The sequence below is a fragment of the Pseudophryne corroboree genome, chromosome 1, assembly GCF_028390025.1.
Source record: "Pseudophryne corroboree isolate aPseCor3 chromosome 1, aPseCor3.hap2, whole genome shotgun sequence".
Classification (NCBI taxonomy): domain Eukaryota; kingdom Metazoa; phylum Chordata; class Amphibia; order Anura; family Myobatrachidae; genus Pseudophryne; species Pseudophryne corroboree.
Genome location: NC_086444.1, coordinates 98,153,747 through 98,165,831, shown reverse-complemented (window position 1 = coordinate 98,165,831; position 12,085 = coordinate 98,153,747).

The following is a 12,085-nucleotide window of genomic DNA, read 5'->3' as shown; positions in this document are numbered from 1 at the left end:
CCTGCCGACTGCCGACACAGAGGTAGCCACAGCCGTGAACTACCGCACTGTACACTGGTTGATAAAGAGATAGTAGTATACTCGTAACAACTAGTATGACACTATGACGACGGTATAAAGAATGCAAAAAAAACCACAGTTAGGTGGTATATATTATAATAATAATACAATTATGGATGGACGGACTGCCTGCCGACTGCCGACACAGAGGTAGCCACAGCCGTGAACTACCGCACTGTACACTGGTTGATAAAGAGATAGTAGTATACTCGTAACAACTAGTATGACACTATGACGGTATAAAGAATGAAAAAAAAACCACGGTTAGGTGGTATATATTATAATAATAATACAATTATGGATGGACGGACTGCCTGCCGACTGCCGACACAGAGGTAGCCACAGCCGTGAACTACCGCACTGTACACTGGTTGATAAAGAGATAGTAGTATACTCGTAACAATTAGGATGACACTATGACGGTATAAAGAATGAAAAAAAAACCACGGTTAGGTGGTAGGTATATAATAATAAATAATACAATTCTGGTCGGACGGACTGCCTGCCGTGTGCCGACACAGAGGTAGCCACAGCCGTGAACTACCGCACTGTACACTGGTTGATAAAGAGATAGTAGTATACTCGTAACAATTAGGATGACACTATGACGGTATAAAGAATGAAAAAAAAACCACGGTTAGGTGGTAGGTATATAATAATAAATAATACAATTCTGGTCGGACGGACTGCCTGCCGTGTGCCGACACAGAGGTAGCCACAGCCGTGAACTACCGCACTGTACACTGGTTGATAAAGAGATAGTAGTATACTCGTAACAATTAGGATGACACTATGACGGTATAAAGAATGAAAAAAAAACCACGGTTAGGTGGTAGGTATATAATAATAAATAATACAATTCTGGTCGGACGGACTGCCTGCCGTGTGCCGACACAGAGGTAGCCACAGCCGTGAACTACCGCACTGTACACTGGTTGATAAAGAGATAGTAGTATACTCGTAACAATTAGGATGACACTATGACGGTATAAAGAATGAAAAAAAAACCACGGTTAGGTGGTAGGTATATAATAATAAATAATACAATTCTGGTCGGACGGACTGCCTGCCGTGTGCCGACACAGAGGTAGCCACAGCCGTGAACTACCGCACTGTACACTGGTTGATAAAGAGATAGTAGTATACTCGTAACAATTAGGATGACACTATGACGGTATAAAGAATGAAAAAAAAACCACGGTTAGGTGGTAGGTATATAATAATAAATAATACAATTCTGGTCGGACGGACTGCCTGCCGTGTGCCGACACAGAGGTAGCCACAGCCGTGAACTACCGCACTGTACTGTGTCTGCTGCTAATATAGACTGGTTGATATTTAAAGAGATATTAGTAGTATACAACAATACTATACTGGTGGTCAGGCACTGGTCACCACTCCTGCAGCAAAAGTGTGCACTGTTAATTAATATAATTGTACTCCTGGCTCCTGCTAACAACCTGCAGTGCTCCCCAGTCTCCCCCACAATTAATTATAAGCTTTTAATTTATACATTGATGACTGTGCAGCACACTGGGCTGAGCTGAGTGCACACAGACTGAGTCACACTGTGTGACTGACTGTGCTGTGTATCGTTTTTTTTTTCAGGCAGAGAACGGATATAGCAGAGAGTAGTGAACGGATATATTATATTAAATAAAAGTTAACTAGCAACTGCACTGGTCACTGACTGTGGTAAACTAACTCTGTCTGCGACTCTGCACAATCTCTCTCTATCTAATCTATCTATCTCTATTCTAATGGAGAGGACGCCAGACACGTCCTCTCCCTATCAATCTCAATGCACGAGTGAAAATGGCGGCGACGCGCGGCTCCTTATATAGAATCCGAGTCTCGCGATAGAATCCGAGCCTCGCGAGAATCCGACAGCGTCATGATGACGTTCGGGCGCGCTCGGGTTAACCGAGCAAGGCGGGAAGATCCGAGTCGCTCGGACCCGTGGAAAAAAAAGTGAAGTTCGTGCGGGTTCGGATTCAAAGAAACCGAACCCGCTCATCTCTACGCAAAACTGGATATAAGCAGCTAGCTACTCCTGTGGAATGCAACAACTTATAATGCAGCTACCAGTTAGCAAGCAACATCAGTGCACATGTGCAGACCAGTAGGGACCATATGGTAGCACTGATCCCAAGTTTTGAATGACCAGCTAAACTACAGGAATAATTTATTAAACTCAATAAAACAGGAGTTAAAGGGAATGTCTCATATCAGCACATCCCTAGGCATACAATGCTAGCAAACTCAATGTGGTATTAGAATATTACTAGAGATGTGCACAGGACCATTTTTGCTGGATTTGCAATTTGCCCTGATTCGTCATCCGGCTTTGTATTTGGTTTTTGCCAAACTGCCGTGACTGGTTTTGTTTTTTTGTTTTCAAAAATTGACAAACAAAACTAAAATCACATAATTTGGGCCTTTTTTTTTGTTCCATGGGGGTGATTCAGAACTGATCCTAGAGGTGCTAAATTTAGCACATTTATGATCAGATTCTCTGACATGCGGGGGGACGCCCAGCACAGGGCTAGTATGCCCCACATGTTAGGCGCCCGCATGAGACCCACAGCCATTTTTGTGATAGCATCGGCTGCGTATGATGTCATGCAGCTGCACCGACTACGCCCCCTGTTTCTCCGTTGCCGCCCCTGTTTTGAAGTCTCGTCCCCGCAATACTCCATCTCCGTCTTTGAAATGGAGCGTTGCCTCCCCCCCCCCCGTGACCATCTCTGCCTCATAGACAGGCAGAAGCAATCGCATTTTCTGTGGGGCGCCGTAGAAAATGCAGGCGCATGCGCAGGATGGGCCCTGCGCAGGATCCCGCATCCTCTTAGCAATTTTTACTGTTGGATCGCTTATTGCGATTGCGATCCATCCTTAATCAGGCTCTATTTGTAAAATATAAAATATACATCACAAGATTAGATGCCACTAAGGCCCTCATTCCGAGTTGTTCGCTCGCAAGCTGCTTTTAGCAGCTTTGCACACGCTAAGTCGCCGCCTACTGGGTGTGAATCTTAGCTTCTCAAAATTGCGACCGACGGATTCGCAATATTGCGAATAGACCTTTCTTAGCAGTTTCTGAGTAGCTCCGGACTTACTCAGCCATTGCGATCAGTTCAGTCAGTTTCGTTCCTGGTTTGACGTCACAAACACACCCAGCGTTCGCCCAGACACTCCCCCGTTTCTCCAGCCACTCCCGCGTTTTTCCCAGAAACGGTAGCGTTTTTTCCAACACACCCACAAAACGGCCAGTTTCCACCCAGAAACACCCACTTCCTGTCAATCACATTACGATCACCAGAACGAAGAAAAAAACTCGTAATGCCGTGAGTAAAATACCTAACTGCATAGCAAATTTACTTGGCGCAGTCGCACTGCGGGCATTGCGCATGCGCAGTAAGCGGAAAATCGCAAAATAACGAAAATCGGCAACGAGCGAACAACTCGGAATGACCACCTAAGTGAGCAAAACTGCCGGCAAATGGCAGTAATAACATTTTTCTCATGTAATAATTTTAAGTCACATTTCCCTTAGGTCAGTCATGTAAAAGACAAGGGCCTCAAACCAGAAATAACCAGTCTTAGCCGGTCTGGTGGGGTGTGTGAGGTCATGCTGTGATGTCATAATGGAAACTGCCTATGTCAGGGCTATGCTGTTGCTGTCTCTTGCATATGCTTTCAGAGGCCTGGCACGGCATAGCACACTGGTAGAAGGTTAGTGACTGGACAAAGATAAGAGCAGCTTATTTTGAATCGTCGGCAGACGTTTAGCATGACTATTATAATATATGACTTACGACCTTGGGGATAGCATAGTATTGGATAAAAACAAAATCTCACACCTACTGGGACAGTGCCATTACTTAACATCCACAAGCGGCTGCAAATGAGCCATTGGAGATATATGAAGGGTGCTTTACTCTCTCTCTCTCTCTGCCTGCCTAAATCCCAGTGTGCCAGTGTTGCACGCTGATCCATTTTTATTAATATGTAGAGATGTAAGAGAATTAAATTGTGCTTTAATCATTACCTTTGTTTTTATCCAATACTATATACAGATGTAGCCATGCTGATCATGGCTACATCTGAGAGAAACGTGCACCCTCGACGCAGCTATGCGCACCTGTGCCTAGCTATGTCGAGTTGCGGCATTTGCCGCCCCCATCCATGTGAATGGGGCACACACATGTCTTAGATGTCCAGATGTACGCGGTGCAGTCGCGACTAACAAGGCGCAATCGCCTTAAGATGTAGCCACAATGAGAATAGCTACATTCGTACAGTTGTAATTCCTGTTAGCGTCAGAAATGAATGCTATGGTGGTTATGACTGTCCCCCTCCCCCCTCATTCCCACTCAGGGAGTGTGGGGGGAGGGGGACAGTCATAACCCATAGGGGTACAGGGGAAACCACCGGTGGGCCCTACTGTCTGGGGGCCCACCTCCTCGTCTATGGATCAGGTCCCGTCTGTGCACTTGAATTGTACATTATACATATTATCTACAGTGCATTGCAGTTATTAATCTGGTACATTATCATGCATGTACTAGCAGTATTTACTATATATATTTATCATGGGCCCTATACCATGTTAGCCAAGCCTCTGTGGCAGCAGGCCACACCCCTAAGCATGGGCCTTTACCTCTGCATTCCCCCGGTGGGCTCTCCATGCCCCACTCATTTCTTGCTCTCTTTTTTCACTCTCTAACCATTGACGTATAGGTGCGTTTTTCTCCTGCCGGGTAAATAGGTCAAGATATCAGATTTGAGGTGACAGATGGGAAGACTGGGTTAGGCAAGGTTAGTTGGAGGGCGGGTGGTCTGGGCAAACCAGGGACGTGCAGTCAGGGAAGGCAGGGGAGGCAGTGCCTCCCCTGTCGTTAATGATTAAAATAATATAAAGAAGATACTTATGACACATACTGTATTCTGTGTCATAAGTATCTCCTTTATATTAATCTAATCATTATCCCTGTTTAAATGTGTTTGGGAGGCACCGATCGTGGTACCTCCCAGTGTGAATGGGGAAGGGTGTGGGAGCGGGGGGCGGGGGTGGGCGGGGCCTAGCCATGGGTATTAAAAGTCCATTGGAAATGCATGGGAAAGCGGCACCATTAGAGGTGCTGCTTTCATACAGGGACGTGCTTTCAACCCATGAAAGCACACCCCTGTCAGTGAGGCCACAGTGATTGGCCAGAGGATCCGTCACTGGATCCGCTGCCATCACTATATGGGTGCGCGGAGGTGTGGGCATTGGTGGCAGTGAGAGTATTAGTGGCACTGCCATTCTGCAGAGTTTGGCAGCGGAGCAGTACCAATTTCAAAAATGGCACCTCAGCGTAATTTTTTAAATTCAAGATGGCAACCACGAGCCAATCACGGCTCGCTGCGTCATCACCCCGGCCCCTCCGGCTGACTTATATAAGTCAGCACGAGGCATCGGCGTCAGTCCGACGGCGGAAGAGCTCCTGAAGAAAGAAGACGCTGGAAGTCTTGGATGGCTTAAAGGCCGCCGCCTCCAGGTGAAGACCCTGAATAATAAACTTTTTTTTAAAGATGGTGTGGTGTTTTTATTTTAATATTTTCTTTACAGGTGGACTACAGGTGCCAGCGGGCCCTTTATGTCCGGACACGCTGGCACTTGTGGTTCTCCAAGTGCTATGCAAAAGAGCTTAACGGCTGCCGCCCACCAGGTGAAGACGCTGGAAGCCCTGGGAAGGCGGCAGCCATGCAAAAGAGCTTAAAGGCCGCTGCCTCCCCGGTGAAGACGCTGGAAGCCCTGGGGAGGCGGCGGCTCCCCAGGTGAAGGCGTCGGAAGCCCTGGAGAGGTGGAAGCCATGCAAAAAAGCTTAAAGGCCGCCGCCCCCAGGTGAAGACCCTGACTAATAAACTTTTTTTTAAAGATGGAGTGGTGTTTTTATTTTAATTTTTTTTTTTACAGGTGGACTACAGGTGCCAGTGGGCCCTTTATGTCCGGACATGCTGGCACTTGTGGTTCTCCAAGTGCTATGCAAAAAAGCTTAACAGCCACCATCCACCAGGTGAAGACGCTGGAAGCCCCGGGAAGGCGGCAGCCATGCAAAAGAGCTTAAAGGCCGCTGCCTCCCAGGTGAAGACGCCGGAGAAAGACGACGGAAGCCCTGGGGAGGCGGCGGCCCCCCAGGTGAAGACCCTGACTAATAAAACAAAAATTAAAGACGGTGTGGTGTTTTTATTTTAATATTTTCTTTACAGGTGCCAGGGGGCCCTTTATGTCCAGACATGCTGGCAATTGTGGTTCTCCAAGTGCTATGCAAAAGAGCTTAACAGCCGCCGCCCACCAGGTGAAGAAGCTGGAAGCCCTGGGAAGGCGACAGCCATGCTAAAGAACTTAAAGGCTGCCGCCCCCAGGTGAAGACCCTGACTAATAAACTTTTTTCTTAAAGACGGTGTGGTGTTTTTAAAGAAGAAGAGGAAGACAAAGAAGAAGGAGAAGAAGAAGAAGAAGAAGAAGAAGAAGAACAAGAAGAAGAAGAAGAAGTAGTAGTAGTAGAACAAAAATAGGCTATATTTTGCTTAAAATAAAAATAGACATTTATTTTTTAAATATATTTTGCTTGAAGTTGTCTTAATAAATAAATTATCTCAAAAGGTGAAGAAATGACACATACTTAGGGAGACAAATATATTAGGAGAGTTTAAAACCATGCATTGTTTATTCTACACAAGAGAGTACCATGTGAGGCAGCCATTTTGGGTCCACTACATAGATTACACTGTGCTATAAGTAAAACATGGCAGTAAGGCATACAAAGGTAAAATGAAAAGCAACTAACAGGACACCTAGTTTGCAGCTTATGTGAGCGGCCTAACAAGGATGTACTGCCTGCCGCTGTGCAGGTGTCGTCACTTCACCCACCTGTGCAACGCCGTCACAGACGATATCCAGATGCGTAGGGACTCCGCTCTCCGGACCAGGCACCAGCGCGAACACCACCTCACCGCGGACGACGGGGGTCTGGAAAGAGAGGGATATGCCGGTTGAGACGTACGCCCGACCTCCGCCTAGAGTACGGGACACATCAGGGGTAGCCGCGACCTTCACCGGCTGGGCGGAAGGTCATCACTGGCCAATAGGCCTCAGCTACCCAATTCTCACACACTCGCACTCTCGCACGTTGTGTGGTGAGAGGGGGGTCCTCGCGTCCGCGAGCAAACCCTCCCGACCGGTATACAGGGGGGGGGGAATGACAGACAGACAGGCACAGGGTGATACTCACTTCCAACTTGTGGGTCACCTTGATTGTCGCACCTCTCCGCTCCTGTTGGGGCAAGAAGAACAGCCTCCCTACCTGCAGGCTACTCTACGGCTAACAACGATACAGCCAACTACGCCTGCCTAAACAAACTAACTTAAACTGGAGGCCACTGGTTCTACCCCAATCAAACAGAGACCGGACTAATTAATCACGTTCACTACCCGGCAAGTCAGTGGAACAATTCCCCGGCCCAACAGTATACCCCGATTTACCAGTCCTACCTTCCAGATGTTGGACACCGGCCGGTGCCTTTGGCTCGCAATGAAGGACGGGGGTCTAGAGCAGACGGTGGCCCACTCCCGACGGCCGGGGGATGGCGACGTGTGGGACGGGAACGTTACTCCACACTTCCAATCCCCTGGGCCATACACCGCGTGGGGCCGGTCGGCTTCAAACAACAGCCACTGATCCCTGAAGAGCTGCTGCACAGCCCACTTCCAGCCGGAGGGGGCGCAGGCAGGAGCCTGAATGAGGGGCGCAGGCTGGAGGCCTGGTTGAGGGGCGCAGGCCGGAGGCCTGGGTGAGGGGCGCAGGCTGGAGGCCTGGGTGAAGGGCGCAGGCCTGGGTGAAGGGCACAGGCCGGAGGCCTGCTGTGGGCGCAGGCCGGAGGCCTGGTGTGAGCGCAGGCCGGAGGCCTGGTGTGGGCGCAGGCCGGAGGCCTGGTGTGGGCGCAGGTCTGGTGTGGGCACAGGCCGGAGGCCTGGTGTGGGCACAGGCCGGAGCCTGCCTACTGGGCGCACAGGCCGACAGGGCCTGACTCTCCCCGCAGGCCTAGTGCCTGTCCCTGGTGCTCTAGGGAGGGTTTATAAATAAGTGGAGGTGGCCCAAGGCCGCCTACCTGTCGCGGAGGGAGAGGCTGCAGCGGGGAGCTTCGTTAGCTCTTTTGCTCTCCACACGCTGCAGCACTCTCCGCCGGACTTCCGTCGCTGGTCGCCGTCTTCTGCCTTCCTGCTTGGCTCCGCCGACGTCTTCTCCCGCACCGCCGATGTCTTCTTCTGCTCCGCCGACGTCTTCTTCCGCTGCTCTGCCGCCGCCGCCGGACCCGCTGTCTTCCACTGGAGCTCTTCTCCCGTCGCCGTCCGCCGCTCGACTGACTGCTCCCGCTCCGCAGCGCCTCTAATATGGCGCTGGGAGCGGGCGGAGCTATGACGCGGTGAGCTCCGATTGGCTCGCCGCGGCGAGCTCCGATTGGTGGCCAAGGCGCGAGCCCTGATTGGCTCGCGCTTGGCGCGCCGTTTGAAATGCGCCGCTGTGATTGGAGGGGCTTGAATCCTTTCGGATGCAAGCCCCTCCAGACTGGGACCTGCCCGCCGCGCCGCCGCCCGTCGCGCCGCCGGGGAGAAGGGGGCAATCCCCTTCACACTTACGCAGTAAGGAAAATGGTCTTACTCTATAATTGCTTTTAGATATCTTTCTCCTTTATATCTATTTTAAAGTGAGCTGAGGGGAAAATAGCAATACAGGGTCCTGTTACATTATAAAATAATTAAAAAAAATTCTCTGACCAAAAAATAAAAATGTATAATAATTCTCCAACACTCTGAAGATAGTAAGCTCATACTGTGAATTGCATAAAATATTTCTATGAACCCCACTTAATCACTGTTACACACTGGTTCTCACTGAGCGGAGGCTGAGATGAGAGGGGTGTTATTCGGCAGGATCACTGGAAGTCAGCAGCCATCTTGGTACAGGGAGTGAAGCCTTCCTGAAGGAACAGTATGGAATCTGTGCAGTAGTGCTCTCCCCTTTCAACACTTTTTATATACAAATAGGATAATAATGCTAAAACTCCCACATAGTCATCTAAATGGGATGTAGTCACCATCCCGGCGGTCAGCTTACCACCACCGGGATCCCGGCCACCGAATGCAGTCAGTGGGGCCAAGGACTATTCCCACTAGTTGGTGTCCATGACACCCATAGAGAGGGAATAGAACCTGTGGCAAGCGCAGCAAGCCACCAAGCTCGCAGCGTGAAGCCCACAGCAAGGGGCTTCATTTTGCTTGCCCCTCTCCCGGCATTCTGGCAGTCAGGATACCGTCATCGGTATGCTGACCACCAGGATCCCGGCCGCCGGTCAACAACGCATCTGAATTATTACTTGTGCCTGGTGTAGGATTTTCAAATATGTGTAGTTTACTGTATACAAGGATATAAAACCTTAAAGGAACTGAGATCTAAGGTGTATTACATGTAGTTATAAAAATAAGTTTATTTTATGGCAGTAGTTTCCATACAGGGGGCCGTGAGACCCTGGGGTTCCTTGGGAAAGGTGGGAAGGGGGGGATAGGGGAGGCCTTGCAGTGGTGCTGTAGTTTGGTGGTCCATGAACAATTCAAATTGCTTATACTGAATTTAATCGGCAAAACCAGTCCTTCACCACATAACTGAACCTAAGGTTAACATATTATAAACACTATTTACTTCATTTTATATTTTTTTCTAAATTTCTCACTAAGAAACTATGGTCTTGGGGTGCCATGACAGAAATTCTGAAACTCTAGGGCAGGGGTGTCCAACTCGCAGCTCCTACCGCATCCTTTTGTGGCCCGCGGGCAGGGGTCCTTTTGCGGCCCAACCACCTTGTGTTAGGCGCCGGGGTCCGCTTGTCTGCGCGGCCCGGCGCCTAGCAACTAGAGACGCCGTGCGCGTACAGCCGCCGGCTCCCTAGCAACGCTAGACGCCGGGCGCGCTGAGCCGCACGGACCCTAGCAAAGGGGATGCCACTGGCGGACCGCGTTCCCCGTTGCTAGGCTTTAGGAAATTAAGATATTCACCTGCTCTCTGGCCGTGCAGCAAGGCAGCTGCACGGCATTTTATTCTAATCAGCCTTTAGCAGCTGATTGGAGGACTCCTTTTTAAATACACTCCCAGGGCTTCTCACAGACGCCGGTAATAGCTTCCTGCATGCTGCCTTTGTTTGCTGAGAGTCTGTTTCCAGCCCTGCTGTATCCGGTCATTCCAGTCCTCAGAAGTCCGGTATTCGGGAGTTGTCATCTCATCCCAAGAGGTCGTTTGGTTCCCTGGAGTCCTGACTGATCACCGTTTTATATCCAGTGGTGTTCGTGAGTTGCGGCTCTGCCGTGTGTTGCGGCTCAGCAGCTTTACCTTTTATATTTTGTGTTTGGAGCATTTGCGGAGGGTTCCGCTTCCACAAGTCCTCTCTGGTACTCGGCGGTGCCGGGTAGGAGAATTGGACAAGTGGATATTTTGGTTGTCCTTTTCCCTGGCGGTTTCTCCGCACATATTATTGTTTTGAGTTTGCTTAGCCCCTGGCCTGGTTGTTTAGTTAGAGGGCCTCTTGTTATCACCCTGTCTCGGGTTTCCCTTTGTCTCTCATTAAGACCGGGGGGCATCGGAGTTGGGCAGACATAATCCGCCCTTCAAACGCGGCTGCCAAGGGCTCAAGAAACCATAGTCTCGTAGGGGATTTCTGACAACACGGGTGAGACAACAGAGTTAGGGCGCCAGGGGCTATTTTCCTGTCCTGCTCCCTTCCCCAGCATTCCGTTCCAGTGCTCCGGTCCTTGCCATAAGATCTCCTCTGACCAGAGTGCTGGAATCATAACATTATTACCGGCCATACCAAAACTTAAAATTAAACGGGGTTTAATTTTTTCTCATTCAGTTTTGTGAGAGTTTATCGGCCTCGTGAATCCAACAGGTTTAGGGCCAAATCCTGGTCAGCTCTTAGTCAGCCAGATTCAAGAACTTACTCAGATGGTTCAGGATCTTTCTCTTCGGGTGAAGTCGCAGGAAGATCTTTTGCGAGCTTCCCCAAGGGTAGTCCCTGAACCAAAGATGCATTTGCCTGACCGTTTTTCTGGTGATAGAAAAGAGTTTTTTAATTTTAAAGAATCCTGTAAACTTTATTTTCGTTTAAGACCGACTTCCTCGGGTACTGAATCTCAGCGGGTCGGGATTATTATTTCTTTGCTCCAGGGGGATCCTCAGACCTGGGCATTTGGTTTAAGAGCAGAGGATCCGGCATTGTTGTCAGTTGACGCTTTTTTTGAGTCTTTAGGGCTCTTGAATGATGACCCTGATAGAGAGGCGTCCGCTGAAAGTCAGTTGCGCGCTCTCAGACAGGGTAGAAATCCTGCGGAGGTTTATTGTACGGAGTTTCGCCGTTGGTCGAACGACTGTGGCTGGAATGACCCAGCCCTGCGCAGTCAGTTTCGCCTCGGCTTATCAGAGTCTATAAAAGACAGTCTCCTTCAGTACCCCGCTCCTGAGACTCTCGATAAACTCATGGAGCTTTCTATTAAGATTGATCGTCGTCTCAGAGAGCGGAGGGCTGAAAAAGGAGCACCTGTAAGGTCAAGTCCGTGTGTATATTCCATTCCTGAAGACGTAGAGGAGCCCATGCAGATGGGTCTCTCCCGGCTGTCTCCTGAAGAAAGAGCCAGAAGGCAAAATTCTGGTCTTTGTCTGTACTGTGGGGGTAAGGGACATTTTGCTCGTAATTGTCCGAACAAGTCGGGAAACGCTTTGACCAGGTGAATTGTGAGGGGGTTCACCTAGGTCTGCAGCTTATCTCCTCGAATAACTCCCTTTTAGTCCCAGTTAAAGTTTCCTTTGGCAGCCTCAGTTCTTCGGTGTCGGCTTTTGTTGACAGTGGAGCTGCAGGAAACTTTATGGATTTAACTTGGGCTAAGGCCTTAGGCATTCCTCAGTTACCTTTGGGTAGGTGTGTCACCATG